The sequence below is a fragment of the Pseudophryne corroboree genome, chromosome 6 (assembly GCF_028390025.1).
Source record: "Pseudophryne corroboree isolate aPseCor3 chromosome 6, aPseCor3.hap2, whole genome shotgun sequence".
In the NCBI taxonomy this organism is placed as follows: domain Eukaryota; kingdom Metazoa; phylum Chordata; class Amphibia; order Anura; family Myobatrachidae; genus Pseudophryne; species Pseudophryne corroboree.
Genome location: NC_086449.1, coordinates 67,785,408 through 67,811,965, shown reverse-complemented (window position 1 = coordinate 67,811,965; position 26,558 = coordinate 67,785,408). Strand labels below are relative to the sequence as shown.

Here is a 26,558-nt window from a genome sequence, read left to right as displayed (position 1 = left end):
GCAATTTAGATTGCAGATTGAACTCACCACACCCAAATCTATCTCTCTCTGCACGTTATATCTGCCCCCCCCTGCAGTGCACATGGTTTTGCCCAACTGCTAAAAAATTTCCTGCTGCGATCAACTTGGAATTACCCCCATGGTTTTGCCCAACTGCTAAAATTCCTGCTGCGATCAACTCAGAATTACCCCCATAGTCTCCTCCTGGGAAGAGCACTCCACCTCAGACATGCCGACACACGTGCACCCAACACACCCAGACACACTGGGCCTATAGGGGACAGACCCACAGTAAAGCCTGTCAGTGGGACACAGAGGGAGTTATTGCCACCTCACACCCCAGCGCTCAATCCCGGTCCGAAACACCACAGAAAATGCCCCAGACCTGCAGCGCTTTCATAATTAACATATAATGCACCAAAATAACTGTGCCCCCTCCCCTTTTTTAACCCTGATACATATGCAGCAGTGTGAGGAAGGACCAGCGTCTCTGCAGCCTTGTGTAGAGAAAATGGCGCCAGGTTGTGTGCTGTGAGGGCTAAGCTCCGCCCCCGTAATGGCGCACTTCAGACCCGCTCTTTTCAAATACATTTTTATACTGGCGGGGGTCCGGACAGTGCCCTGGCACTATGTCCGCTCTTGCCAGTTACTTATAGAGGTCATATATGCTGCCCAGGGTACCCCCCCCCCCACCCTGTAGTGTCGCTGTTTGTGAGAGCATGGCGCGCAGCGTGCGAGCGCTGCGGTACCTCAGAAGCCGTCGCTGAAGACTTCTTTTCTTCTTCTACTCATCTTTCTTCTGACTTCTGGCTCTGCAAGGGGGGGTGACGGCGGGCTCTGGGAATGAGCATCTAGGCGTACCTAGCGATCAGACCCTCAGGAGCTAATGGTGTCCTGTAGCCAAAGAAGCAGAGCCTTTAAACTCACAGAAGTAGGTCTGACTTCTCTCCCCTAAGTCCCACGAAGCAGGAAGACTGTTGCCAGCAGTCTCCCGGAAAATAATCAACCTAACATAAGTCTTTTTCAGAGAAACTCACTAGAGCTCCTCAGAGTGCATCCAGTCTCACTGGGCACAGATTCTAAACTGGAGTCTGGAGGAGGGGCATAGAGAGAGGAGCCAGTTCACACCCTTTGAAAGTCTTAAAGTGCCCATGTCTCCTGCGGATCCCGTCTATACCTCATGGTTCTTGACGTCCTCTAGAACGTATGAGAAATGTCAATGTCTTTTCTTCAACAAGTAGATCTTACTAACTTTGGGGGTCATTTACATTTAGCTGTAAGTCATTTTTATGACACGCCTCTCAGATGTATCAGTACACGTCCGCGCTGCTAGGTGTCACTTTCACAATCTCCCTGAAATTATTTTTCAAAAGTAGGCAAGTATAGGATGGGGTCATAACTACCTACCTGACCCTCTCCATGAGGGAGAAAATGCTCTGTTCCTGGACTTTCCTGGTAATGAATGATTGCATACCTCCCAACTGTCCAAATTTTCGCGGGACAGTCCCGTTTTTTGGGGACTGTCCCGCTGTCCCACCCGCGGGCCGCAGTGTCCCGCGGTGGGGGGGGGGGCAGTTGGGAGTCTCTGTGTCTCGCTGCCCTGCTTAGCAGAGCAGCGGTGAATAGACGCTGTGCGCATGCGCACAGCGGCTGTTCACTGGATTCAGAGGGAGAGGGGGCATGCCAGCAGCTCACAGAGCTCTGGGCATGCCCCCTCAGTGACAAAAAATGGGGGCGTGGCTTGCGAGCGCAGGTCATCATGTGAAGCCACGCCCCTTTTCTTAGGGCACACCCCTTTTTCGGGAGCACGCGCGGCTGAGCCGCGCCTGTGTCCCTCCTTGGGGAGCTGTAATTGGGAGGTATGTGATTGCCATCACCTGTGGTGAGCTAGGTAATTGATAAGAAAGGTGTTTCACCACAGGTGATGGCAATCACACATTACCAGGAAAGTCCAGGAACAGAGCATTTTCTCACTCATGGAGAGGGTCAGGTAAGCAAGTATGGGATGGGGTGTGTGGGGGACATGATGGAGGAGAGCAGGAGTAGGCTACGTCTGGAACACGCTGTGGGTGAGGAGGATGGGACAGGTAATTAGTGGAGGCAGGTATGCACAGTCCTATATAAAAATAAGAAATCATTTTAAAACAGGTACACAGCAGTGACAGTCACATGACATTGTGACGTCAGCTCCAGTGCAGCGAGGACCCCAGCTCTTAGCTACTGAGACCTGTCTGTCACGTGTTAGCGCCATTCCTCCTATTCGGTGCCCCGCCCAATCTCCTCCCCCCTCATCATCTTTTTCTATCCAGCCTCCTCCCCATCTCTCGTGTCCCCGCCCCGTTTTCTCTTGGACTCTGAGTCACAGCCGTGTCTCCGCCCCCTGTCACCGCCTAGTCTCCGCCCCCTACCAAGTGTCTCCGCCCCATTTTCTCATGATCACGGAGTCGCAACCGAGTCTCCTCCCCCTTTCCCGAGTCTTCGTCCAATCTCCTCTCCTTTGACGATCTCGGCATGTGCTGGTGACGTGTTCTGGATGTAGCGGAGGGACGTAGGAGTGACGGTGACCGGCAGTGAGGTGAGCGCTGTGCCCGGTGTATCAGAGCCGCCTGTAGCCGCCATGCTTGATCTGTGTGAGCGGCTCCCGCACAGGGATGGGGGGTGAGTGAGCGGCGGGCGGGGGATGTGCTGCTGCGTCATAATAAAGTGCACGCTATACCCCATAGGATGACGTCACCCAGCTGTACTCCCTGCCAGCCTGAGGGGTATAGTGACAGCAGCATCACCTCCAGTCTCAGCAGATAACAAACATGGCGTCCTCAAAATAAAAATTAGATATGATTAATATATATATATATATATATATATCATACCTCCCAACATGACCCTCTCCAGGAGGGACACAATGCTCTGCTCCTGGACTCCCCTCTTAATTTATGATTGCCCTCACCTGTGGTGAAACGCCTTTCTTATCCATTAACCTGTTCAACGCAGATGCTGGCAATCATACATTAAGAGAAAAGTCCAGAAGCAGAGCATTCTGTCCCTCCTGGAGAGGGTCATGTTGGGATATATATATATATATATATATATATATATATATATATATATATATATATATATATATATATATATATATAATTTTTTTGGGGGGCCAAAAAGTCTCTCACTCTAATCTGTGACAGATTAAAGGTACGGTGCACCCAATGGGCCCCAAGGGAGGGTTCTCTTCAATACGTAATCTTCCACCGTTGTGGAAAGGGGCACTCACTAATGAACTGTCTCAATTTAAAAGTTCATATTTCATTTTTATTTGCTTGTTTTCAATATTGCCATTACAGTCGATGTTTCGATCCCCCAAGGTTTTTTTTTCAAGACAGGCGTAGTATCAACATCCAAATATTTCAATAAAGAGGATATAAAGTGTCAATATGGTCACCATAGCAACATCAAGTATGAGGCATGTAGAACCAGTGGGCTGTCAACATAACAGGGAAATTACAACGATAGAGTCAAGCTTCTCCAATCGAAGACAATAGTCCAATCTGGTGGTATAAAGCATGGTGTGCTCTGATGAAGGGATGCTTTATACCCCCAGTTTGGACTATTGTTTTTATACCCCCAATTTGGACCATTGTCTTTGATTGGAGAAGCTTGACTCTATCTTTGTAATTTACCAGTTATGTTGACAGCCCGGTGGTTATACATGCCTCATACTTGATGTTGCTATGGCGACCATATTGACACTTTATATCTTCCCTATTGAAATATTTGAATGTTGATACTACGCATGTCTTGAGAAAGATCCCTTGGGGGATCGAAACATCGACTGTATTGGCAATATTGAAAACAAGCAAATAAAAATGAAATATGAACTTTTAAACTGAGACAGGTCATTAGTGAGTGCCCCTTTCCACAACTGTGGAAGACAAGTGTGCGTGAGTATGTATATATGTGAGTATGTATGTGTATATGTGTATATATAATATATATATATATATATATATATATATATATATATATATATATATTTCCAGACCCGGCACTCCTAAGATAATTCAAATTAAACGCCCGGTGCCTTCATAAGCAAAAGCAATTGCATGTATAGTTACGAGTAAAGCGGCACTCTCGGGTCTTCATTCAAGAAAGACAGGACATCAAGCAACGTTTCGGTTTTATTTCAAAAAACCGTCTTCAGGCTTACATAACAGTACACAAACAAAATTCTTACCTATATAGCAGCATATCACCATGTGCAGATCGTGCCAGGTGTGCACAGCGTCCATTTCCGCCAAAGCGTCAATTTCCGCTGACATCACCTGGAACGCAAAGTAACCACTGTGTATTAACCCTTCACCAACAAATCATGTTCAAGTGACAGAGACATGGACACATATATTTCAAAAGTCAATAAACACAATAGTGCAAATTAACTAATTCATTATTACATAATGATGACTATATGCAGTCAGACATGTAAGGATACAAATACTTATGCAACGGTGATTGTTTTTGTAGTTAAAAACTAAAACATAACTCATTACAACCAGCCTTTAAAACAAAAAACTGGAGAAAGACAATGTTTCATTTAATCCATGTGGGGCTATGGTATTTAGAAAATAGATCCACCTGGTTTCACACCGCAACAACGCTTTGTTGCGATCACCCCCCCTGCGTCCTTCAGGGATGTGATCGATCACTATTGTGTTTATTGACTTTTGAAATATATGTGTCCATGTCTCTGTCACTTGAACATGATTTGTTGGTGAAGGGTTAATACACAGTGGTTACTTTGCGTTCCAGGTGATGTCAGCGGAAATTGACGCTTTGGCGGAAATGGACGCTGTGCACACCTGGCACGATCTGCACATGGTGATATGCTGCTATATAGGTAAGAATTTTGTTTGTGTACTGTTATGTAAGCCTGAAGACGGTTTTTTGAAATAAAACCGAAACGTTGCTTGACGGGGTGATGTCCTGTCTTTCTTGAATGAAGACCCGAGAGTGCCGCTTTACTCGTAACTATACATGCAATTGCTTTTGCTTATGAAGGCACCGGGCGTTTAATTTGAATTATCTTAGGAGTGCCGGGTCTGGAACTGTATATATCTTGCATCGCAGTATGCTTAAATGACCAGGGCACCCTCTCAAGATTTTGTGGCATGTTTACATTTTTCCTGAATCAAGGAGTGATTTTAACCTGCACAATTTGACTGCACTTTACTTCACGTTTGTTGTATATCATGGAAAGTGGCAAAGATGATGGCATGGGGTTACATGTTGCAACATACCCCCAAGGTGAACTTTTATAATTGTCTGACATAGATGCGGAGCGCATCTTAATTAAGGATAAACTGGCTACCACCACTAGACTGAATTCTAATGAATCCTACTTTTTCCAATTGCTTAAATTAAAGAAAAAAGAAACGGATTTTTATTACCATGGCGTGTCATTGTCCGATTATTATCGGGAACGGAAAATCCCACGTGGTTTCCGTATTAAAAATGTACCGACAATTGGCCGTAATAATGCTGAATTCTGCCGCAGGTGGGCAGCTGTTTTAAACAAAGCCTCATTTGACTTGATCTTACTCGTAATTGAGGAGGCGACTAGAGAACTTAATATTGTTCGTGAAAAAATCAAATGCTTAGAGGCAACATGTTTGGAAGGTTTGAGCTCTGATAAGGATAATGGATGGCTGTTAAAATTACAGAATCAGTCAGAGAAATATCGAGATGATTTGATAGCATTCAAAACAAAAAAATTTTCAGCTGTTACACGTGATTATGAGGACAATCGAGTATACAATTTCTCTAACCCACAATTCAATAGATCTAAGCCTTATCGTCCTAGATTTCGTGGAAATCCCAGACAATTCCCATTGGAGACTGATGCTTCCAGTGGGACATCTCAAAGTGACACGGATAAACCAACTACGAGTAGGAGATATAACAAAGCAAAAGTCCCTTTAGGGATAAAGACCAGGGCACAGAGGGACGCCCTACCAGAGGACGAACCAGAAGGGGAAGGCAGTGTGAAAGAGAGTGCAAAAAAAACGGGAAGAACAAAGAAGTGATCTACAATTTATCATCTGTCCCTTTATCAGATATTGAAGTACGCGTACTTCAACGAGGACTGAGTTTCATTCCTACAACTAAACATCAAAGTTTTGAGAGTAAGGTGGACTTGGCACGCTTCAATAGACAGCTACGATTGAAAGAGTTCTTTTCTAACAAGGACTCAAAAGTGGTTTCTATTAGTGATTGTCCTATACCATGGGTCTTCAACCTGCGGCCCTCCAGCTGCTGTGGAACTACACATCCCAGAATGCCCTGCCTCAGTTTTAGCATACCTTAATAGCAAAACTGTGGCAGTGCATGCTGGGATGTGTAGTTTCACAGCAGCTGGAGGGCCACAGGATGAAGACCCATGTCCTATACGTTCTAAATCACAGTTTGATCCTATGTCTTCCAATGCAGCCATTCGTTCATACACCAGAACCATGCATAATGAAATTGACAAATTGACCTCTAATCCTGTTAAAATTAAGGGTAATTTAACTTATTCTGAACGTAAAGCTCTGACTAATCTTTCGGGTCGTAAAGATATCACTATCCGCCCCGCCGACAAGGGGGGTGGGATAGTGATTCAAGATCTGAAGGATTATATCAGCGAAGCTGATCGTCAATTATCTGATATTAATGTCTACATTAAACTGATGCGTGATCCTACAGATGAATTCATTAGTGATTTAAGCTATGTATTGCAGGGTGCGGACAGGGATGGTCTGATTGACTCTGATACAGTCGTAGCTTTAATGAATAAAACACCAGCCATACCTGTTTTTTATTTGATCCCAAAACTTCACAAGAGTGCGACCCATCCACCCGGTCGCCCGATCATTGCTGCCCGCAACTCGTTATTCTACCAAGTTTCTAGATATCTAGATAATTATTTACAACCTGTCATTCAAAATCAGAGCACATATTTAAAAGATACTTTTTCATTTCTGGAGAAATTGAATAGTGCTAATGTACCAACTGGGGAATGTTGGTTATGTACAGCTGACATTGTCAGTCTGTACACCAACATACCACATGATAGGGGTGTTCCTGCGGTCAGAAAATTGATCGAGGATAATCCGCAATTATATCATGGACCAGACGTTAATGTTTTCATTGATCTTCTTAACTTGGTTCTCACACGCAATTATTTCTTATTTAATAAGTGTTATTACCTGCAAGTGCTTGGCTGCGCGATGGGGTCCCCTGTGGCCCCCGCGTATGCGAACGCATTCATGTTTGATCTTGAGAAACAACTCTTTTTTGCTAAAGAGGAATATAAGAGGTATATTCCGTTTTTTCTTAGGTACATAGACGACGTGTTTTTATTATGGACTGGTACCCGGGAGTCCTTTGTTCTAATGATGACAGAGATTAATATGAGAGACCCCAATATTAAATTCACATTCAACATTCAGAAAGACAATATCCATTTCCTTGACGTCAGTATTAATAGATCTGCTACTGGCTTTAACACCTCTATATTTAGAAAACCAACAGATTGTAACAATTATTTATTAGCTTCCAGTTTTCACCCAGAACCCCTAAAAAGGGGACTTCCTTATTCCCAATTGCTCAGAGTGCATCGCATCTGTAGCAATGAACAAGATAAATTGAATCAAATGGATTTGATGATCCAGAGATTCTTACAACGGGGCTATCCGAATAAATTGTTACAACAAGCTAAAATGAAGGTATTAGCTACCCCTAAGTGTAAGTCAACTAGCAAGAGTAAGGGTGACCAAGAAGCATTGGTATATGTAAGCAAATTTACTACTGCAAGTAAAAAGCTGACTTCTAAGGCAAAAAGGATTTGGCCGGTATTGCAAGCTGACCCCGATTTAAAATCTCTATCCAGTACCAAGCTGTTACCTTGTTATCGGAGAGGTAGAAATCTGCGTGACATGCTGGTGCACTCGGATATTTCAGATTTCTCATCTCCACAATCCAGTAATTTTTTGAGTAAAAAGCCTGGCAATTATAGATGCCTAGGCTGCACAACATGTATTTACTTGGAAACTGGTGATACATGTTATCACCCGCATTCGGGTAAAGCAATCAAAATAACACACTGTCTAACTTGTACCACTCGTTTTGTAGTATACTACATAAAGTGTCCATGTGGACTCCTTTATGTAGGTAAAACCTCTTGTACCTTCAAAGAGAGGATGGCACAACACAGGAGTGCCATCAAATTAGCCCTAGAAGGCAGGGTTTCGGAACAACCTGTTGCCAAGCACTTCAAAGCTAAGGGTCACAATTTATCTAGCTTAAGGTATAAAATGATCGATCACATCCCTGAAGGACGCAGGGGGGGTGATCGCAACAAAGCGTTGTTGCGGTGTGAAACCAGGTGGATCTATTTTCTAAATACCATAGCCCCACATGGATTAAATGAAACATTGTCTTTCTCCAGTTTTTTGTTTTAAAGGCTGGTTGTAATGAGTTATGTTTTAGTTTTTAACTACAAAAACAATCACCGTTGCATAAGTATTTGTATCCTTACATGTCTGACTGCATATAGTCATCATTATGTAATAATGAATTAGTTAATTTGCACTATTGTGTTTATTGACTTTTGAAATATATGTGTCCATGTCTCTGTCACTTGAACATGATTTGTTGGTGAAGGGTTAATACACAGTGGTTACTTTGCGTTCCAGGTGATGTCAGCGGAAATTGACGCTTTGGCGGAAATGGACGCTGTGCACACCTGGCACGATCTGCACATGGTGATATGCTGCTATATAGGTAAGAATTTTGTTTGTGTACTGTTATGTAAGCCTGAAGACGGTTTTTTGAAATAAAACCGAAACGTTGCTTGACGGGGTGATGTCCTGTCTTTCTTGAATGAAGACCCGAGAGTGCCGCTTTACTCGTAACATTATATATATATATATATATATATATAATATATATATATATATATTTTCTCTAACGTCCTAAGTGGATGCTGGGGACTCCGTAAGGACCATGGGGAATAGCGGCTCCGCAGGAGACTGGGCACATCTAAAGAAAGCTTTAGGACTATCTGGTGTGCACTGGCTCCTCCCCCTATGACCCTCCTCCAAGCCTCAGTTAGATCTCTGTGCCCGAACGAGAAGGGTGCACACTAGGGGCTCTCCTGAGCTTCTTAGTGAAAGTTTTAGTTTAGGTTTTTTTATTTTCAGTGAGACCTGCTGGCAACAGGCTCACTGCATCGAGGGACTAAGGGGAGAAGAAGCGAACTCACCTGCGTGCAGAGTGGATTGGGCTTCTTAGGCTACTGGACATTAGCTCCAGAGGGACGATCACAGGCCCAGCCTGGATGGGTCCCAGAGCCGCGCCGCCGGCCCCCTTACAGAGCCAGAAGGCAGAAGAGGTCCGGAAAATCGGCGGCAGAAGACGTCCTGTCTTCAACAAGGTAGCGCACAGCACTGCAGCTGTGCGCCATTGCTCTCAGCACACTTCACACTACAGTCACTGAGGGTGCAGGGCGCTGGGGGGGCGCCCTGAGACGCAATAATAAACACCTTGGATGGCAAAAAATGCATCACATATAGCTCCTGGGCTATATGGATGCATTTAACCCCTGCCAAAATACATAAAAAAACGGGAGATAAGGCCGCCGATAAGGGGGCGGAGCCTATCGCCTCAGCACACTGGCGCCATTTTCCCTCACAGCTCCGTTGGAGGGAAGCTCCCTGTCTCTCCCCTGCAGTCACTACACTACAGAAAGGGTTAAAAAAGAGAGGGGGGGCACTAATTACGCGCAGTATTAAAGATACAGCAGCTATAAGGGGAAAAACACTTATATAAGGTTATCCCTGTGTGTGTGTATATATATATATATATATATATATATATATATATATATATATATATATATATATATATATATATAGCGCTCTGGTGTGTGCTGGCAAACTCTCCCTCTGTCTCCCCAAAGGGCTAGTGGGGTCCTGTCCTCTATCAGAGCATTCCCTGTGTGTGTGCTGTATGTCGGTACATTTGTGTCGACATGTATGAGGAGAAAAATGATGTGGAGACGGAGCAGATTGCCTGTAATAGTGATGTCACCCCCTAGGGGGTCGACACCTGAGTGGATGAACTGTTGGAAGGAATTACGTGACAGTGTCAGCTCTGTATAAAAGACAGTGGTTGACATGAGACAGCCGGCTACTCAGCTTGTGCCTGTCCAGACGTCTCATAGGCCGTCAGGGGCTCTAAAGCGCCCATTACCTCAGATGGCAGATATAGACGCCGACACGGATACTGACTCCAGTGTCGACGGTGAAGAGACAAATGTGACTTCCAGTAGGGCCACACGTTACATGATTGAGGCAATGAAAAATGTTTTTACACATTTCTGATAATACGAGTACCACCAACAAGGGGTATTATGTTCGGTGAGGAAAAACTACCTGTAGTTTTCCTGAATCTGAGAAATTAAATGAGGTGTGTGATGATGCGTGGTTTTCCCCCGATAACAACTGATAATTTCTAAAATGTTATTGGCATTATATCCTTTCCCGCCAGAGGTTAGGGTGCGTTGGGAAACACCCCCTAGGGTGGATAAAGTGCTCACACGCTTGTAAGGGCTCTACCCTCTCCTGAGATGGCCGCCCTTAAGGATCCTGCTGATAGAAAGCAGGAGGGTATCCTAAAATGTATTTACACACATACTGGTGTTATACTGCGACCAGCAATCGCCTCAGCCTGGATGTGCAGTGCTGGGTTGGCATGGTCGGATTCCCTGACTGAAAATATTGATACCCTAGATAGGGACAGTATATTTTTGCCTATAGAGCATTTAAAAGATGCATTTCTATATATGCGTGATGCACAGCGGAATATTTGCCGACTGGCATCAAGTCAAAGTGCGTTGTCCATTTCTACCAGTAGAGGGTTATGGACACGTCAGTGGTCAGGTGATGCGTATTCCAAACGGCACCATATTTGGGGTCGGTCTTTCAGACCTGGTGGCCACGGCAACAGCTGGGAAATCCACGTTTGTACCCCAGGTCGCCTCTCAACATGAGAAGACGCCGTATTATCAGGCGTAGTCTTTTCGTGGACAAGCGGGCAAAAGATTCCTCATTTCTGCCCCGTGACAGAGGGAGAGGAAAAAGGCTGCAGAAATCAGCCAGTTCCCAGGAACAGAAACCCTCTCCCGCCTCTGCCAAGCCCTCAGTATGATGCTGGGGCTTTACAAGCAGAATCGGGCACGGTGGGGGGCCCGTCTCAATGAATTTCAGCGCGCAGTGGGCTCACTCGCAAGTAGACCCCTGGATCCTTCAGGTGATATCTCAGGGGTACAAATTAGAATTCGAGACGTCTCCCCCTCGCCGTTTCCTAAAGTCGGCTTTACCGATGTCTCCTTCTGACAGGGAGACTGTTTTGGAAGCCATTCACAAGCTGTATTCCCAGCAGGTGATAACAAGGTACCCCTCCTGCAACAGGGAACGGGGTATTATTCCACACTGTTGTGGTACCGAAGCCGGACGGCTCGGTGAGACCGATTCTAAATCTAAAATCTTTGAACACTTACATACAGAGGTTCAAATTCAAGATTGAGTCACTCAGAGCAGTGATTGCGAACCTGGAAGAAGGGGACTACATGATGTCTCGGGACATCAAGGATACTTACCTTCATGTCAAAATTTACCCTTCTCATCAAGGGTACCTCAGGTTTATGGTACAGAACTGTCACTATCAGTTCAGACGCTGCCGTATGGATGGTCCACGGCACCCCGGGTCTTTACCAAGGTAATGGCCGAAATGATGATATTCCTTCGAAGGAAGGGAATTTTAGTTATCCTTTACTTGGATGATTCCCTGATAAGGGTAAGATCCAAGGAACAGTTGGAGGTCGGTGTAGCACTATTTCAGGTAGTGTTGCGGTAGCACGATTGGATTCTCAATATTCCAAAATCGCAGCTGGTTCCGACGACTTGTCTTCTGTTCCTAGGGATGATCCTGGACACAGTCCAGAAAAAGGCTTTTCTCCCGGAGGAAAAAGCCAGGGAGTTATCCGAGCTAGTCAGGAACCTCCTAAAACCGAGCCAAGTCTCAGTGCATCAATGCACAAGGGTTCTGGGTAAAATGGTGGCTTCCTAAGAAGCAATCCCATTCGGCAGATTCCACGCAAGAACTTTCCAGTGGGACCTGCTGGACAAATGGTCCGGGTCGCATCTTCAGATGCATCAGCGGATAACCCTGTCACCAAGGACAAGGGTGTCCCTCCTGTGGTGGTTGCAGAGTGCTCATCTTCTAGAGGGCCGCAGATTCGGCATTCAGGACTGGGTCCTGGTGACCACGGATGCCAGCCTGCGAGGCTGGGGAGCAGTCACACAGGGAAGGAATATCCAGGGCTTATGGTCAAGTCTGGAGACATCACTTCACATAAATATCCTGAAGCTAAGGGCCATTTACAATGCTCTAAGCTTAGCAAGTCCTCTGCTTCAAGGTCAGCCGGTGTTGATCCAGTCGGACAACATCACGGCAGTCACCCACGTAAACAGACAGGGTGGCACAAGAAGCAGGAGGGCAATGGCAGAAGCTGCAAGGATTCTTCGCTGGGCGGAAAATCATGTGATAGCACTGTCAGCAGTATTCATTCCGGGAGTGGACAACTGGGAAGCAGACTTCCTCAGCACGACCTCCACCCGGGAGAGTGGGGACTTCACCCAGAAGTCTTCCACATGATTATAAACCGTTGGGAAAAACTCGACAGGTATTGCGCCAGGTAAAGGGACCCTCAGGCAATACCTGTAGACGTTCTGGTAACACCGTGATGTGTACCAGTCAGTGTATGTGTTCCCTCCTCTGCCTCTCATACCCAAGGTACTGAGATTGATAAGATGGAGAGGAGTAAGCACTATATTCGTGGCTCCGGATTGGCCAAGAAGGACTTGGTAACCGGAACTTCAAGAGATGCTCACGGAGGATCCGTGGCCTCTACCTCTAAGAAGGGACCTGCTCAAGCAAGGACCCTGTCTGTTCCAAGACTTACCACGGCTGCGTTTGACGGCATGGCGGTTGAACGCCGGATCCTGAAAAGGCATTCCGGATGAAGTCATCCCTATCCTGATCAAAGCCAGGAAGGATGTAACCGCAAAACATTATCACCGCATTTGGCGAAAATATGTTGCGTGGTGCGAGGCCAGTAAGGCCCGACGGAGGAAATTCAACTGGGTCGTTTCCTACATTTCCTGCAAACAGGAGTGTCTATGGGCCTGAAATTGGGGTCCATTAAGGTTAAAATTTCGGCCCTGTCAATTTTCTTCCAAAAAAGAACTAGCTTCAGTCCCTGAAGTTCAGACGTTTGTAAAAGGGGTACTGCATATACAGCCTCCTTTTGTGCCTTCAGTGGCACTTTGGGATCTCAATGTAGTTTTTGGGTTCCAAAAGTCACATTGGTTTGAACCACTTCAATCTGTGGAGTTAAAATATCTCACATGGAAAGTGGTCATGCTGTTGGCCCTGTCCTGGGCCAGGCGCGGGTCAGAATTGGCGACTTTATCCTGTAAAAGCCCTTATCTGATTTTCCATTCGGACAGGGCAGAATTGAGGACTCGTCCTCAGTTTCTCCCTAAGGTGGTTTCAGCGTTTCACCTGAACCAACCTATTGTGGTGCCTGCGGCTACTAGGGACTTGGAGGACTCCAAGTTGCTAGACGTTGTCAGGGCCCTGAAAATATATGTTTCCAGGACGGCTGGAGTCAGGAAAACTGACTTGCTGTTTATCCTGTATGCACCCAACAAGCTGGGTGCTCCTACTTCTAAGCAGACTATTGCTTGTTGGATTTGTAGTACAATTCAGCTTGCACATTCGGTGGCAGGCCTGCCACAGCCAAAAATCTGTAAATGCCCACTCCACAAGGAAGGTGGGCTCATCTTGGGCGGCTGCCCGAGGGGTCTCTGCTTTACAACTTTGCCGAGCAGCTACTTGGTCAGGAGCAAATACGTTTGTAAAATTCTACAAAATTGATACCCTGGCTGAGGAGGACCTGGAGTTCTCTCATTTGGTGCTGCAGAGTCATCCGCACTCTCCCGCCCGTTTGGGAGCTTTGGTATAATCCCCATGGTCCTTACGGAGTCCCCAGCATCCACTTAGGACGTTAGAGAAAATAAGAATTTACTTACCGATAATTCTATTTCTCGTAGTCCGTAGTGGATGCTGGGCGCCCATCCCAAGTGCGGATTGTCTGCAATACTGGTACATAGTTATTGTTACCAAAAAATCGGGTTATTGCTGTAGTGAGCCATCTTTTCTAGAGGCTCCTCTGTTATCATGCTGTTAACTGGGTTCAGATCACAAGTTGTACGGTGTGATTGGTGTGGCTGGTATGAGTCTTACCCGGGATTCAAGATCCTTCCTTATTGTGTACGCTCGTCCGGGCACAGTATCCTAACTGAGGCTTGGAGGAGGGTCATAGGGGGAGGAGCCAGTGCACACCAGATAGTCCTAAAGCTTTCTTTAGATGTGCCCAGTCTCCTGCGGAGCCGCTATTCCCCATGGTCCTTACGGAGTCCCCAGCATCCACTACGGACTACGAGAAATAGAATTATCGGTAAGTAAATTCTTATTATATATATATATATATATATATATAGAACAATCCGTGGTTTTTTTTCCACATGAACCAGCACACCAAAAAGTAGCAGGAATATTAATTCATTTAATCCATATTAATCCATATTAATTCTCCAAAAGTGCAATGTGCAATGTGCAAGCATAGGCATGGATAATAAAAGTAATACTTAGCAGTTCAATGCATCAAAGTGAGTGGCAGCTCCTACAGCTGTTTCGGTGCTAAAGCACCTTCATCATGGGAATAGCTATTCCCATGATGAAGGTGCTTTAGCACCGAAACAGCTGTAGGAGCTGCCACTCACTTTGATGCATTGAACTGCTAAGTATTACTTTTATTATCCATGCCTATGCTTGCACATTGCACTTTTGGAGAATTAATATGGATTAATATGGATTAAATGAATTAATATTCCTGCTACTTTTTGGTGTGCTGGTTCATGTGGAAAAAAAACCACGGATTGTTCTGTACTGATTGTCTCACCGTGCACCCAGCAAATGATTAAGAAGGTGTGTGCGATTCAATTCGCTTTGTCTATATATATATATATATATATATATATATATATATATATATATATATATATATATATGTATGTGTATGTATATATATATATATATATATGTGTGTGTGTGCATATATATTATTATTATTTTTTTTTTACACTTCACTATATCCATAGCCGGATCAGGAAGTACGTTGTGCATACAAACTGCCTGATAACGTCACGAACTTGGCAGGTATTTACATGCGTTCGCCCAGTTCAGCTGACAATCACTGCCGGCTGCTGCAGCATGTGGCCGCCCGTACACACACAACGATGCACCAATATATCTGGTCATCATGTGGGCTGCAGGGCCAATGCGTTATGTCTATGAACGATGGCATTCACATACACATCGTTGGTACACACTGGCAAACAGGCCAGCGATATAGCGGTCATTCGATAGAACGGCCGCTTTATCTGCCAGTGTGTATCTAGCACTAGTGTGCCTTGAGAATACCAGGTATACAGATATGTGTATGTTATTTTTCTCTGACGTCCTAAGTGGATGCTGGGGACTCCGTCAGGACCATGGGGGGGATTAGCGGCTCCGCAGGAGACAGGGCACAAAAGTAAAAGCTTTAGGACTAGGTGGTGTGCACTGGCTCCTCCCCCTATGACCCTCCTCCAAGCCTCAGTTAGGTTTTTGTGCCCGGCCGAGAAGGGTGCAATCTAGGTAGCTCTCCTGAAAAGCGGGAGAAAGGCCGCCGAGAAGGGGGCGGAGCCTATCTCCTCAGCACACAAGCGCCATTTTCCCTCACAGCTCCGCTGGAAGGACGTCTCCCTGACTCTCCCCTGCAGTCCTGCACTACAGAAACAGGGTAAAAAAGAGAGGGGGGGGGGGCACTAATTTGGCATATAAAAACATATATAGCAGCTATAAGGGAAAAACACTTATTTATAAGGTTGTCCCTATACATATATAGCGCTCTGGTGTGTGCTGGCAAACTCTCCCTCTGTCTCCCCAAAGGGCTAGTGGGGTCCTGTCCTCTATCAGAGCATTCCTGTGTGTGTGCTGTGTGTCGGTACACGTGTGTCGACATGTATGAGGAGGAAAATGGTGTGGAGGCGGAGCAATTGCCTGTATTAGTGATGTCACCCCCTAGGGAGTCGACACCTGACTGGATGGTCTTATTTAAGGAATTACGTGATAGTGTCAGCACTTTACAAAAAACTGTTGACGACATGAGACAGCCGGCAAGTCAGTTAGTGCCTGTCCAGGCGTCTCAAACACCGTCAGGGGCTCTAAAGCGCCCATTACCTCAGTCGGTAGACACGGACACTGACTCCAGTGTCGACGGTTAAGAAACAAACGTATTTTCCAGTAGGGCCACACGTTACATGATCACGGCAATGAAGGAGGCTTTGCATATTTCTGATACTACAAGTACCACAAAAAAGGGTATTATGTGGGGTGTGAAAAAACTACCCGTAGTTTTTCCTGAATCAGAAGAATTAAATGAAGTGTGTGATGATGCGTGGGTCTCCCCCGATAAAAAATTGCTGATATCTAAGAAATTATTGGCATTATACCCTTTCCCGCCAGAAGTTAGGGCGCGTTGGGAAACACCCCCTAGGGTGGATAAGGCACTCACACGCTTATCAAAACAAGTGGCGTTACCGTCTCCTGATACGGCCGCCCTCAAGGAGCCAGTTGATAGGAAGCTGGAAAATGTCCTAAAAAGTATATACACACATACTGGTGTTATACTGCGACCAGCGATTGCCTCAGCCTGGATGTGCAGCGCTGGGGTGGCGTGGTCGGAGTCCCTGACTGAAAATATTGATACCCTGGACAGGGACAGTATTTTATTGACTATAGAGCGTTTAAAAGATGCGTTTCTATATATGCGTGATGCACAGAGGGATATTTGCACCCTGGCATCAAGAGTAAGTGCGATGTCCATTTCTGCCAGAAGATGTTTATGGACACGACAGTGGTCAGGTGATGCGGATTCCAAACGGCATATGGAAGTATTGCCGTATAAAGGGGAGGAGTTATTTGGGGTCGGTCTTTCGGACCTGGTGGCCACGGCAACAGCTGGAAAATCCACCTTTTTACCCCAACTCACCTCTCAGCAGAAAAAGACACCGTCTTTTCAGCCTCAGTCCTTTCGTCCCCATAAGGGCAAGCGGGCAAAAGGCCAGTCATATCTGCCCCGGGGTAGAGGAAAGGGAAAAAGACTGCAGCAGACAGCCTCTTCCCAGGAACAGAAGCCCTCCACCGCTTCTGCCAAGTCCTCAGCATGACGCTGGGGCCTTACAAGCGGACTCAGGTGCGGTGGGGGGTCGTCTCAAGAGTTTCAGCGCGCAGTGGGCTCACTCGCAAGTGGACCCCTGGATCCTACAGGTAGTATCCCAGGGGTACAGATTGGAATTCGAGACGTCTCCCCCTCGCAGGTTCCTGAAGTCTGCTTTACCAACGTCTCCCTCCGACAGGGAGGCAGTATTGGAAGCAATTCACAAGCTGTATTCCCAGCAGGTGATAATCAAAGTACCCCTCCTACAACAGGGAAAGGGGTATTATTCCACACTATTTGTGGTACCGAAGCCAGACGGCTCGGTGAGACCTATTCTAAATCTGAAATCTTTGAACACTTACATACAAAGGTTCAAATTCAAGATGGAGTCACTCAGAGCAGTGATAGCGAACCTGGAAGAAGGGGACTATATGGTGTCCCTGGACATCAAGGATGCTTACCTTCATGTCCCAATTTGCCCTTCTCACCAAGGGTACCTCAGGTTCGTAGTACAGAACTGTCATTATCAGTTTCAGACGCTGCCGTTTGGATTGTCCACGGCACCCCGGGTCTTTACCAAGGTAATGGCCGAAATGATGATTCTTCTTCAAAGAAAAGGCGTCTTAATTATCCCTTACTTGGACGATCTCCTGATAAGGGCAAAGTCCAGGGAACAGTTGGAGGTCGGAGTAGCACTATCTCGGGTACTGCTACAACAGCACGGGTGGATTCTAAATATTCCAAAATCGCAGCTGATCCCGACGACACGTCTGCTGTTCCTAGGGATGATTCTGGACACAGTCCAGAAAAAGGTGTTTCTCCCGGAGGAGAAAGCCAGGGAGTTATCCGAGCTAGTCAGGAACCTCCTAAAACCAGGAAAAGTGTCAGTGCATCATTGCACAAGGGTCCTGGGAAAAATGGTGGCTTCTTACGAAGCGATTCCATTCGGCAGATTTCACGCAAGAACTTTTCAGTGGGATCTGCTGGACAAATGGTCCGGATCGCATCTTCAGATGCATCAGCGGATAACCCTGTCTCCGAGGACAAGGGTGTCTCTTCTGTGGTGGCTGCAGAGTGCTCATCTACTAGAGGGCCGCAGATTCGGCATTCAGGATTGGATCCTGGTGACCACGGATGCCAGCCTGAGAGGCTGGGGAGCAGTCACACAGGGAAGAAATTTCCAGGGAAAGTGGTCAAGTCTAGAGACTTCTCTCCACATAAATATACTGGAGCTAAGGGCAATTTACAATGCTCTATGCCTAGCAAGACCTCTGCTTCAAGGTCAGCCGGTGCTGATCCAGTCGGACAACATCACGGCAGTCGCCCACGTAAACAGACAGGGCGGCACAAGAAGCAGGAGGGCAATGGCAGAAGCTGCAAGGATTCTTCGCTGGGCGGAAAATCATGTGATAGCACTGTCAGCAGTGTTCATTCCGGGAGTGGACAACTGGGAAGCAGACTTCCTCAGCAGGCACGACCTCCACCCGGGAGAGTGGGGACTTCACACGGAAGTCTTCCACATGATTGTGAACCATTGGGAAAAACCAAAGGTGGACATGATGGCGTCCCGCCTCAACAAAAAACTGGACAGGTATTGCGCCAGGTCAAGGGACCCTCAGGCAATAGCTGTGGACGCTCTGGTAACACCGTGGGTGTACCAGTCAGTGTATGTGTTCCCTCCTCTTCCTCTCATACCCAAGGTACTGAGAATTATAAGACGGAGAGGAGTAAGAACTATACTCGTGGCTCCGGATTGGCCAAGGAGGACTTGGTACCCGGAACTTCAAGAGATGCTCACAGAGGACCCATGGCCTCTGCCGCTAAGAAGGGACTTGCTTCAGCAAGGACCCTGTCTGTTCCAAGACTTACCGCGGCTGCGTTTGACGGCATGGCGGTTGAACGCCGGATCCTAAGGGAAAAAGGCATTCCGGAAGAGGTCGTACCTACCCTGGTCAAAGCCAGGAAGGAGGTGACCGCACAACATTATCACCGCATTTGGCGAAAATATGTTGCGTGGTGTGAGGCCAGGAAGGCCCCCACGGAGGAATTTCAACTCTGTCGATTCCTGCATTTCCTGCAAACAGGAGTGTCTATGGGCCTCAAATTGGGGTCCATTAAGGTTCAAATTTCGGCCCTGTTGATTTTCTTCCAGAAAGAATTGGCTTCAGTTCCTGAAGTCCAGACATTCGTCAAGGGAGTACTGCATATACAACCCCCTTTTGTGCCTCCAGTGGCACCGTGGGATTTCAACGTAGTTCTGGGATTCCTCAAATCACATTGGTTTGAACCGCTCAAATCTGTGGATTTGAAATATCTCACATGGAAAGTGACCATGCTGTTGGCCCTGGCCTCGGCCAGGCGAGTGTCAGAATTGGCGGCTTTGTCTCACAAAAGCCCATATCTGATTTTCCATTCGGACAGGGCAGAACTGCGGACTCGTCCCCAGTTTCTCCCTAAGGTGGTGTCAGCGTTTTACCTGAACCAACCTATTGTGGTGCCTGCGGCTACTAGGGACTTGGAGGACTCCAAGTTGCTAGATGTTGTCAAGGCCCTGAAAATATATATTTCCAGGACGGCTGGAGTCAGGAAAACTGACTCGCTGTTTATCCTGTATGCACCCAACAAGCTGGGTGCTCCTGCTTCTAAGCAGACGATTGCTCGTTGGATTTGTAGTACAATTCAGCTTGCACATTCTGTGGCAGGCCTGCCACAGCCAAAATCTGTAAATGCCCATTCCACAAGGAAGGTGGGCTCATCTTGGGCGGCTGCCCGAGGGGTCTCGGCTTTACAACTTTGCCGAGCTGCTACTTGGTCAGGGGCAAACACGTTTGCTAAATTCTACAAATTTGATACCCTGGAAGGAGGACCTGGAGTTCTCTCATTCGGTGCTGCAGAGTCATCCGCACTCTCCCGCCCGTTTGGGAGCTTTGGTATAATCCCCATGGTCCTGACGGAGTCCCCAGCATCCACTTAGGACGTTAGAGAAAATAAGAATTTACTTACCGATAATTCTATTTCTCGTAGTCCGTAGTGGATGCTGGGCGCCCATCCCAAGTGCGGATTGTCTGCAATACTTGTACATAGTTATTGTTACAAAAATCGGGTTATTATTGTTGTGAGCCATCTTTTCAGAGGCTCCTCTGTTATCATGCTGTTAACTGGGTTCAGATCACAAGTTGTACAGTGTGATTGGTGTGGCTGGTATGAGTCTTACCCGGGATTCAAAATCTTTCCTTATTGTGTACGCTCGTCCGGGCACAGTATCCTAACTGAGGCTTGGAGGAGGGTCATAGGGGGAGGAGCCAGTGCACACCACCTAGTCCTAAAGCTTTTACTTTTGTGCCCTGTCTCCTGCGGAGCCACTAATCCCCCCCCATGGTCCTGACGGAGTCCCCAGCATCCACTACGGACTACGAGAAATAGAATTATCGGTAAGTAAATTCTTATTTTAAAGATTTGTTTTCCAAATCCCTGTACATTGTGCATATACCTAATTTCTCTTACGTCCTAGAGTATTCTGAAGTCCACATTAGTACCATAGGGTATAGACTGGTCCGCTAGGAGCCTTGGGCACTTTATGAAATCAATAGTGTGCACTGGCTCCTCCCTCTGACACTCCTACCAGACTCCGTTTAGAAAATGTGCCCGGAGGAGCCGGTCATGCTTAGGGAAGCTCCTGAAGAGTTTTCTGCATTTTTTTTCTGTTTGTTGGGTGTCACCAGCCTGCCTGCTTAGGGGCCCTTAGGGGGGGGAGAACGGCCCAACTTCCTAAAGAGTTAATGGTCCCGTTTCTCCGCTGACAGGACACTGAGCTCCTGAGGGAGTCATTAGCAAGCCCCACCACGGCGAGTGTACCCTCCCGCAGCACGCCGCCACCCCTAACAGAGCCAGAAGAAAGAAGAGTGGTGAGTAGAATGCCGGCGTCCCGGTTAGCGGGTCGTGGCGGGAATGGCGGCGCAAGGGTAGTAGCGCAGGGCTGGCATGCAGGCTGCACTCCGGGATGCTCAGGAGGACACGCTGTGGGGGGCGCGCTGAGCCACCAATGATACCCACACTGGCACCTAATTTAACAGGGGTTCTAACCCTCTGTTAGATAAACTAAGACCTCAGGCCAGTATAAAAAAAACGGGAAGCCGCGTGCCATTACGGGGGCTGGGCTTCACTATGAGCGGATCCAGCAGCTCACCAGTGCCATTTTCCCTCTATAGCTTACAGTAACAGGCATCATAGGGAAGCGAAGGTCCTCTACAAAGACTCCTCGTCTCCTCAGTGGTACCAGGGGGTCTTAGAAGGAAGGGGGGGGGGGTTGTAGTATACTAAGCCCTATTAAGGGACTTAGTGTGGCGACCCAGCTGAGTTGTTACTTGGTTAACAGGGCGCGGTGTGGCTGGCTCCATTTTCTGTGTCTCCCTACGGGCTCTGTGTGGGTTAAACTGTGTATTCACCTTTTGTGTGTGGGTCTCTTCTCGTTACCATGTCCAGGGACTGTTTCCTGCACAGCAGAGTGTCTGTCCTCCCCCCGGAGAGACTCTACTGTGTACCCAGAATAGTACACATTTACAGGCTAATGGGGCAGAACCCCCATGGTTCGATTCCATTAAGGGGATGATATCTAATATTTCTACTAAATTATCCCATACTGAGAAAGAGACGCAACACTTAAGACAGTCTATGGATGACCTGATGAATAGAGGGGATCAGTACGTAATCCTGCTGGACGGGATCCCGGCGGTCGAAATACCGACGCCGGAATCCCGACCACACAATCCCGACAGGGGTGGCGAGCGGAACGCAGCCCCTTGCGGGCTCGCTTCGCTCGCCACGCTGCGGGCACGGTGCCTCGCTACGCTCGGCACACTATTATATTCTCCCTCTATGGGTGTCGTGGACACCCACGGAGGGAGAATATGTCGGGATTGTGGCGGTCGGGATTCCGGCTTCGGTATTTCGACCGCCGGTATCCCGTCCAGCGGGATGTTGACCGCATCCCGAATAGAGATTCAGTTCCCATACCGGCGTCTCAGACCCCTGCCATTTGCCCGCAAAAGCGTACTCTGGCCCAGCTCATGCAGGCTGATACTGATGACGATACATCAGGCACAGAGGAGGGTGAAGTGGATGCGAGTTGGGGGAATGCAGTCCTGTCACAAGGAATACAGGCCCTATTAGAAGCTATTAGAGATGTCCTGCACATTCCTGACAAGGTGGCAAGGTAGAGGAGGAATCCTGTTTTAATGTAAAAAAGAAATCCTCAGCTTTTTTTCCAGCATCAAAGGAATTGAATGCTCTGTTTGAAGAAACATGGTCTAATCCTGACAAGAAGTTTCAGATCCCTAAAAGGTTAATTACATCCTTTCCCTTTCCTCTGGAGGATAGAAAGAAATGGGAAAACCCACCGATTGTGGACGCATCTATATCTAGGTTGTCATGTAAGATAGTCTTACATGTTCCTGGGGCAGCATCCTTAAAGGACACTGCTGACCGCAAGATTGAGACCACTCTCAAATCTTTATACACTGCTGCTGGGGTGGTCCAGAGACCCACTATTGCTTGTGCATGGATCACTAAATCACTAAGGCCATTGCTAAGTGGTCTGGTTACCTAATTGACGGATTAGGTTCCTTACCCAGGCGGAGATCATGTTACCCCTACAGCATATTCGGGACTCTGCTACCTTTGTGGTGGAGGCCATAAAGGAAATCGGTTTGCTCAACGCACGCACCACTGCCATGTCAGTGTCAGCACGCAGGGACTTGTGGCTACGCGAATGGACTGCAGATGCGGATTCCAGGAAAGGCATGGAAAGCCTACCATTCACAGGTGAGGCCCTTTTTGGTGATGAACTGGATACATGGATATCCAAGGCCATGGCAGGTAAGTCTACGTACCTTCCTTCCGCAGCTCCCCCAGCTAGGAAAACCTACTCTGCTCCAACTCTGCACTCCTTTCAGACAGCGAAATTTAACGGCAAATCCAAAGGTTCTTCTACAGCCTTCAAAGGCAAAAGAGGTAAACCCAGGAAACCAGCAGCTGCAGGTCCTCAGGAACAAACCTCCGGTTCTGCTTCCTCAAATCCTTCAGCATGACGGTGGACCGCACTGCCTGGAAGACAGACAGGTGGGAGCCCAATTACGTTATTTCAGTCACATTTGGGCAACATCATGCCAGGATCCCTGGGTCAAAGACCTTATCGCCCAGGGATACAGACTGAAGTTTCAGGAACTCCCACCTCACAGATTCTTCAAATCAGGATTACCAGCTTCTCCAGAAGCAGGTATGACTTTGCAGGCAGTGATTCAGAAACTGGTACAAACTCAGGTCATTGTCCCAGTTCCACTTCATCTACAAAACAAAGGTTTTTACTCCAACCTGTTTCTGGTACCGAAGCTGGACGGTTCGGTAAGGCCCATTTTAAACCTCAAGTCACTGAACCCGTACTTACGGGTGGTCAAGTTCAAGATGGAGTCTCTTAGAGTGGTGATCTCAGGTCTGGAGGAGGGGGAATTCCTGGTGTCTCTGGACATCGAGGATGCGTACCTGCATATTGCGATTTGGCCGCCTCATCAGGCTTACCTATGGTTTGCACTACAGGACTGTCACTACCAGTTCCAGGTCCTGCCATTTGGCCTCTCCACGGCACCGAGGGTGTTCACCAAGGTAATGGTGGAGATGATGTTTCCCCTCCGCAGGCAAGGAGTGCACGTAATACCGTACCTGGATGACCTGCTGATAAAAGCACCATCCAGGGAGAGGTTGTTGGACAACATTGCCCTCTCAACCTGACTACTCCAGGATCACGGGTGGATTCTGAACCTGCCAAAATCCCACCTGGAACCAACACGGAGTCTTCCATTCCTGGTGATGATACTGGATACGGAGGAACAAAGGGTATTCCTTCCGTTGGAAAAGGCATTGGTTATCCAATCAATGGTACAGGATGTTCTAAAACAAACCCGGATATCGGTGCATCTATACATTTGCCTTCTGGGGAAGATGGTAGCCTCTTACAAGGCTCTGCAGTACAGAAGGTTTCATGCAAGGCCCTTCCAGCTGGATCTGTTGGACAACTGGCCCGGATCGCATCTGCACATGAACCAGAGGATACGTCAGTCGCCAAAAGCAGGATTTCTCTTCTGTGGTGGCTTCAGATTTCTCACCTGACCGAGTGTTGAAGGTTCGGGATTCAAAATTGATTTCTGCTAACCACAGACGCAAGCCTCAGAGGTTGGGGAGCAGTCACCCAGGGGGAACAGTTCCAAGGAAAATGGTCAAGTCAGGAAACCATTCTTCCGATCAACATTCTGGAGCTAAGGGCCATATACAACGCCCTTCTACAGGCATCACATCTTCTTCAAGATCACGCCATTCAAGTTCAGTCAGACAATGTGACTGCAGTAATGTACATAAACCGACAGGTGGAACGAAGAGCAGAGCGGCAATGTCAGAGGTAACAAGAATCCTCCTCTGGGCAGAAAGGCACGCAGTGGCACTATCAGCAATCTTCATTCCGGGAGTGGACAACTGGGAAGCGGACTTCCTCAGCAGACACGATCTCCATCCAGGAGAATGGGGCCTCCACCCGGTGGTATTCGCAGGGGTAACAAGCCGATGGGGTGTACCTCCGATAGACATGTTGGCCTCTCTACTCAACAAGAAGCTTTAGAGGTACTGTTCCAGGTCAAGGGACCCACAAGCAGTGGCGGTGGACGCCCTGGTAGCTCTGTGGGTGTTCTAGTCAGTGTATGTGTTCCCTCCACTTCCACTCATCCCAAGGATTCTCAAACTAATAAAAAGAACAAGAGTTCAGGCGATCCTCATTGCTCTAGACTGGCCAAGAAGAGCTTGGTACGTGGATCTTTTCGCGAGGACCTTCTCCAACAGGGGCCGTTCGCCTATCAAGACTTACTGCTGCTGTGTTTGACAACATGGAGGTTGAACGCCAGATCTTAGCTCGGAAAGGCATTCCGAAAAAGGTCATTCCTACCCCGATACAGGCTAGGAAGGGAGTAATGTCCAAACATTACCATTGGATTTGGAAAGAGTATGTGTCTGGGGGTGGGGTGGGGGGTGGGGTGGGGGGGGGGGATGTAGGAACCAACTCTAGCAGTTAGTGGTTTTCTATCTCTGCTGACAGGACACTGAGCGCAAGCCCATGGGGCGACTGCTCACTCCCGCAGCACGGTTGCCACCCCCTAACAGAGCCAGAAGATAGAAGAGTGGTGAGTATGACGCCGGTGACTCGATACGCGGGTTGCCGGCGGGAATGGTGGCACAAGGGTGGGAGCGCAGCTCTGACAGGCTGCGTTCCAGAGGGCTCAGCGCTAATACCCTACACTGGTCACATATGGTAACAGGAGCTAATCCCACTGTTAGCAGCTAAATCACCTCAGGCCAGTATAATCTGTGAAAGCGGGAAGACGCGCCATTACAGGGGGCGGGCCTCCTCAGAGCGGATCCAGCACTCACCAGCGCCATTTTCTCCCTGCAGATCACAGTGAAGAGACGCTGACAGGAAGCGCTGCCCTCCACATAACTCCAGCATACCTCTGCACTACCAGGGTGTTATAGACAGGGGGGAGAGTGTAATAATCACTGTTTAATCTATTAAGGTTATTCAGTCAGCGCCGGCTGTTTAGTGTATTAACTGCCTACTGGGGCGCTGTGTGGCTGGCTCCATATATTCTGTGTCTCTCCGAAGGTACTCTGGGGAAACTGTATCTGCATTTCTTTTTCATCCACTAGGGGTCACTGGAGTACTCTTGGGATATGGACGGCTTCCATAGGAACAAGGCACTGAATAGTTAAATTTAGAACTCTCCTCCCCTCCATATCCCAGAGTACCTCAGTGTTTTTTCTGTGCTCATAGTAGCAACAAGGCTTGTGTGGAGTTATCACACTACTTTTTGAATATTTTTATTTTTTATTTTTTTACAACATTTTCCACATCCCTTGCCCCCTTCCAATAGGCGTGGGTCCAGGATAGTGGAAGCTGCTTACAAGCAGCTACGGGCGTGTCGGGCCTCTCTAAAAAAAGCTCCCTCACAGCCACGTGCAGGACTACCTGCAGGAGAAGCTGGACGGAGCTTGCAGAAGAAGCCCCGTCATAGCCCTCACTACAAGGCGTACAGGTATGTTGGGG

The 26,558-nt window shown here is 47.5% G+C and overlaps 1 protein-coding gene across 3 annotated transcripts in view; it reads left to right on the top strand.

The window, feature by feature from the left end:
- The first annotated feature begins 2,418 nt into the window (after positions 1–2,418).
- Positions 2,419–26,558, top strand: part of LOC134936158 (zinc finger protein 605-like) — a 58,869-nt gene continuing 34,729 nt past the window's right edge. Inside the window, exons 1-3 of one of the 3 annotated variants that reach the window (XM_063931078.1) lie at positions 2,419–2,575; positions 4,801–4,888; positions 8,724–8,811. The gene's annotated coding sequence lies outside the window, so the exon portion shown is untranslated. Of the gene's footprint in view, positions 2,659–4,800; positions 4,889–8,723; positions 8,812–26,558 lie in introns of all 3 variants that reach the window. The other 2 variants (XM_063931079.1, XM_063931080.1) reach the window with 2 other exon arrangements.